Genomic DNA, 6,233 nt, shown 5'->3' with positions numbered 1-6,233 from the left:
TGTCAAGAGGCAAAAGCACTGTGGCAGTAGAGGTGACAGCCTTGACTTTGGCATAGCCTTTATGTGGCCTCAAGGGTGGTAGCTTTCTTATAGGTCAGTTCCCTGTTGTTTTGAAGACGTTCCTGGAGGCCGAGCCCAGAATCTGCCCTTCCTCCCTACTCAAACTTCTGTAGGCACCTAATTCCCTAATTTAAATTCCTTACTGCTTCAATTATCTTGGGTGGTTCCTATTTCCTACCCTGAAACCCTAACTAACAATTTAACTGAGCCCTGTATTAGCTGTCATTTCTCCCGACATAAACTCTGCAATCCAGTCAGGGAGCTTCAGTAACCTTAGACAAGCAGGTTAGCTGAGAAGATTATACAATTTTAAGTAAATAGCAACATAAAATACTGTAATTCTAAAGCTACTGAGGTTGTCATGAATTCAATGGGAAGTCTAAAAACGTATTCCTCCACTGTGTCTTCTCTGAAGTGGCCTTTTCATTGCATCAGCCGCTCCAAACACTGTGGGCACCAACATGCTTCAGTAGAAACCTTCCTGTGAGGAAAGTAACCTTAACTCAATCTCCATACTCTGTGCTATTAAAAAAAAAAAAAAAGTAGCATCTGATAGCTTCAGGGTCTTATGGAAATTTTTGTGAAACACCTCAAGTTTTTTTTAACTCCCTCTTCAATGAATACTAAAGATTAAGCATGAATCCAAGAGGCTGACCTGATAAGCCTCCCGCCCCATCCCCATCTGTGTCCATTGGTTTTGCTCATATGCACGCATACAAGTCCTTTGGTTGATCTCTTACCCCTCACCCTCTGCCTTTGCTCATAGGTTGGACAGTCTGTTTGATGCTTCTGTGACTCTAGTTCTATTTTGGTTCCTCAGTTTATGTTGTTCATTATATTCCACAAATGAGTGAGAACATGTGATATTTATCTTTCTCTGACTGGCTTATTTCGCTTAGCATAATACTCTCCAGTCCCAACCATGCTGTTGCAAATGGTAAGAATTCCTTCTTTTTTACAGCAAGCGTAGTATTCCATTGTGTAGATGACCACAGTTTTCTAATCCACTCATCTGCTGATGGGCACTTAGGCTGTTTACAAATCTTAGCTATTGTAAATTGTGCTGCTATGAACGTAGGGGTGCGTATATCCTTTCTGATTGGTGTTTCTGTTTTGGGGGGGATATATTCCTAGAAGTGGTATTACTGGCTCAAATGGCAGTTCCATTTTTAATTTTTTGAAGAAACACCATACACCATGCCGGGAGCCGGTCCATCCTTGCTGCTTGACACAGTCGCTGCAGGAAAGAAACCTCTGCACAGCATATGTTTCAAGGGACCTGGCATATATAGCATATTGTTCTTAATATGTTTGCTCTCTTTAGCGCCATGTGTTTTAACCAAGGTCACCTCTCCGAGAAAGGTTGTTTCCCCAGGTGGGGATCTTTCCCTGAGGTTAGGGAGGGGATACAACCCCTTAATTAAGTGCCAGGCGGGTAGTTAAGCTACATAATCTTTACTCCCTAGAATGGAGATAAGAAACGCCCTAACCTTTGTAATAGAAATTGACAGGATTAAAATCGGCTGGTATAAATATGGATGTAACAAGACAATAAACATCAGATCCTGATCAGTTCCTAACCAGAACTCCGACCAGAACTTTGGCTGGAGATCCTGGCTAGAGGTCCTGACTAGGCTGCTGATCAACTGAAGGCTGTCTTCGTGTCATTCCTTCTTCGCCGACTCCGTCCACACCTTTGGGGACCCCTGGACCTGCTGGGATTGGACCCCAGCAACACCAGTCTGCATTCCCACCAGCAGTGCAAGAGTGTTCCTTTTTCTCCACATCCTCACCAGCGTTTGTCGCTTGCTGATTTGTTGATGATAGCCATTCTGACAGGTATGAGATGGTACCTCATTGTTGTTTTGATTTGCATTTCTCAGATGATTAGTGACTTTGAGCATGTTTTCATATGTCTTTCAGCCTTCTGTATGTCTTCTTTCTAAAAGTGTCTATTTAGCCCTGACCGGTTTGGCTCAGTGGATAAAGCATCGGCCTTTGGACTGAGCGGTCCCGGGTTCAATTCCTGTCAAGGGCATGTACCTTGGTTGTGGGCACATCCCCAGTAGGGGGTGTGCAGGAGGCAGCTGATTGATGTTTCTCTCTCATTGATGTTTCTAATTCTCTATCCCTCTCCCTTCTTCTCTGTAAAAAATCAATAAAATATATTCAAAAATAAATAAATAAAAATAAAAGTGTCTATTTAGGTCCTTTGCCCATTTTTTTTACTGGATTGTTTATCTTCCTTTTGTTAAGTTGTATGAGTTCCCTATAAATTTTGGAAATTAGGCCCTTATCGGATATAACATTGGCAAATATGTTCTCCCATGCAGTGGGCTTTCTTGTTGTTTTGTTTATGGTTTCTTTTGCTGTGCAGAAGGTTTTTATTTTGATGTAGTCCCATTGGCTTATTTCTTCCTTAGTTTCCATTGCCCTAGGAGTTGTATGGGCAAAGATATTCCTGCAACAAATGTCTGCTACTTGGCTGCCTATGGCTTCTTCTAGGATTTTTATGGTTTCCCGTCTTACGTTTAAGTCCTTTATCCATTTGAGTTTATTTTTGTGTTTGGTGTAAGCTGGTGGTCTAGTTTCATTTTTTTTTTTTTTTTTTTGCATGTATCTGTCCAATTTTCCCAACACCATTTATTGAAGAGACTGTCTTGACTCCATTGTATGCTCTTGCTTCCTTTGTCAAATATTAATTGAGCATAATGGCTTGGGTTGAACTCTGGGTTCTCTGTTCTGTTCCATTGGTTTATATTTCTGTTCTTGTGCCAGTACCAGGCAGTTTTGAGAGCAGTGGCTTTGTAGTATGGCTTGATATCTGGTATTGTGATCCCTCCAACTTTGTTCTTCTTTCTCAAGATTGCTGCAGCTATTCAGGGTCTTTTTTTGACCATATGAATTTTTGGAGAGTTTGTTCTAGGTTTGAAGTATGCCTATGTTTTTGTTTTTAATATACTTTTTATTGACTTCAGAGAGGAAGGGAGAGGGAGAGAGAGATAGAAACATCAATGATGACAGAGAATCATTGATCGGCTGCCTCTTGCATGCCCCCTATTGGGGATCAAGCCCGCAACCCGGGCTTGTGCCCTGACAGGGAATCAAACTGTGACCTCCTGCTTCAACCACAGATGCTCAACCACAGAGCCACACTGGTTGGACTATAAGACACTTTTAGTAGTCATATCAAGGAGGTAAGGTCCATGCAGAGTGCTTGGTGGGAGAGCCAGAGAAATCTTTCTTCTTTTTAATTGTCATTATTATTCTGTCTTGCCACCCACATTGGAGTAACTTGGGAAACATGGTTTACTTATAGAAGAGTGACCTCATTTCTGAATGCAGTTATTCCTAATGACCAATTTAGAATTAACCTGTGACATTCTTCCCCCCCTCCACAAGCAAACACTGCCGATTAATCAGTACAGAAACATGCAGATTTTATGTGTAATAGAATTTTAATGTGATCATTATATTAAATATATGTGAAAATTCTAATATTTGTTGTGGTCATGTAGTTAAAATTCTACCTGCAGTTCCCTCCTCAGTTCACTGTCTCTAAATACAGTTTCCCTTCTCCCTGTTAAAATAATTCATCTTGACAGCATTGTTTTATTCCAAGTTTTTCAGGGGGCTTCCTTTAGATAACTCCATTTCTATTCACTAACAATATTCTTTTTTGCTAAGTTAAAAAGCTACAATGTCAGAGCAAAGAGTACAAACTCTATTGCAAAGATGATATACATTTCTTTCATCGAAATCCTCAACGTTTATTTTAATCACAAGATAGCTTTCAAGCCTATAGTATTTTTAGTTTAAGCTGGAAAATTGACCCATAGTTTTCAGATATTGTTTTTCTTGGCTGACTGTGTTATATGTCTTTCACATAGTTCCATGTATACTTGTGGGATGAATTATACCACAAACTGTTGATCAAAATTTTCTCATAGTAACTAATTATTTTTTTTATTTGAGAGAGAGAGAGAGAAAGGGGGAGAATGGGAGACAAAGCGTGTGAAAGAGTGAGAGAGAAGAAATATCAATTTGTTGTTCCACCTATTTATGCATTAATTGATTGATTCCTGCATGTGCCCTGACCGAGGATGGAACCCATAACCTTGGCACAAAGGACATTGTTCCAACCAACTGAGCTACCCAGCCAGGGCTCTCATAGTAACTTTTAAGGCATAAGCAAGGTTAGTCCTATCAGAGACGATTGAGTTGGCTGTGCTGGTATTACCACAGTGTCAGGGACATTGCCACAAGGAAGGTCCATTTGAGCAGAAACTCTATTTGCTCATAGCTGGTGCCATCACTAAAAATAGTGATAAGCACATAGTCGTTGTCCAATTCTTATTTGTTGAATGTCTAAATGAGTGCTTAAGAGAATCCACCAGATTCCTGCTACCTTCAGGATACAGACAAAATTCTTCCTTATTGAATCCTTAGCTCTCAGTGGCCTCTCTAACTATATCTCTTGAGGTGACCACCATTTCCTATCCTGTGAAGCACAATAGCTTTGCCCAGGACAATTCTTGGACATTCCAGAACACATTTACAAAGAATCTCTTGCTTGACTACAAAAATAGGCAAAGGGCTATATTGCAGATAGATTTTATTGGATTAATTTTCTGAAGGCAAACTCATCCCCAACCTCTTGTCAGACACTTCTCCAAACATCATTGTATCAGTCCAGGGAAGCTGAGGTAACGAATAATTCTAAAACCTTTAGTGGCCAGTAGAATCTGAGGTTAGTTTTACTCACTCACAGCATATGCCCACAAATGATCAACAGTGGGGCCCTGTGCACAGTAGCCACCCTCAGTCCAGCAACACCCACACTGAGGGAACAGAAAAGCTGCCAGAACATGCCAGTCACAGTGACAAATGAAAAAGAGAGAATGGCAGAGAACATCCTGGTCCTAAACTTCTGTCTGCAAGTGCCACACAATGGGTCTGCTCAACATTTTATTAGCCAATGCAAGTCATATGGTAGCACCTGAAATCAATCAGCAGGCCAAGGATGTATAATTCTCCTCTAAGGAGGGGATGCAAATATTGGTAAACAGTAGTGAATTCTACCACCACATGGACTGAAAACCAGAATGTAGAACATCAAATCAGTCATTTAATGGCATCTGGGTCTAAACCCAAGTCATACTCACTAAGACTACGAAAAAAAATATTAAAGTATGCCAAAACATGTATTTTATTGTTTACTTTAATAATTGGAGAAATATAGGCTGAAAGTTCTTTTCACTAAAAAAAACCTTACAACCCTAGCTGGTTTGGCTCAGCGGATAGAACATTGGCCTGTGGACTGAAGGGTCCCAGGTTCAATTCCAGTCAAGGGCACATGCCCAGGTTGCAGGCTCAATCCCCAGGAGGGGGCCTGCAGAAGGCAGCCGATCAATAATTCCTTCTCATCATTGATGTTTCCATTTCTTCTCTCTCTCTCTCTCTCTCTCTCTCTCTCTCTCTCTCTCTCTCTCCTCTCTCTCTCTCTCTCCTTCCTCTCTGAAATCAATAACAATAAAAAATTTAAAAAGTGCTATTTTAAAAAACACTTACAAAAACTATTATAAAATTAATTAAAATAGTTACAGAATTCCTCCCAAATTACTGGAGAAGACAAAAGCAGATTAAAGAAAATTCATATAGCCCTGGCCAATGTGGCTCCATTGGTTGGATGTTGTCCTGTGCACCAAAAGGTCACCTCTTCGATTCCTGGTCAAGGTCAAGGCATATACCCAGGTTGTGGTTTCAATCCCCAGTTGGGTGCATACAGGAGCTAACCAATTGATGTTTCTCTCTTTCTCTCTCTCTCCCCACATCCCTTCATTGATATTTCTATCTCTCCCTCTCTCTGAAATCAATACAACATGATTTTTAAAACAGAAAATTCATACAGCAAAATATTTTTATATACTTTTATTGATTTCAGAGAGAGGAAGAGAGAGGGAGAGATGGAAACACCAACGATGAGAGAGAATCATTGATCAGCAGCCTCCTACACATCCCACACTGAGGATCAAGCCTGCAACCTGGACATGTGCCCTGACTGGGAATCAAACCCGAGATCTCCTGTTTCATAGGTTGACACTCAAACTCTGAGCCACACCACCAGGCAGCAAAATATTTTTTAAAAATAGTAAAGATGCACAGAAGATACT

Source organism: Myotis yumanensis, unplaced genomic scaffold (assembly GCF_028538775.1).
Source record: "Myotis yumanensis isolate MYYU_CA2020_CCGP unplaced genomic scaffold, mMyoYum1.0.hap1 SCAF_3, whole genome shotgun sequence".
Lineage (NCBI taxonomy): Eukaryota > Metazoa > Chordata > Mammalia > Chiroptera > Vespertilionidae > Myotis > Myotis yumanensis.
This window is presented reverse-complemented; position numbering follows the sequence as displayed.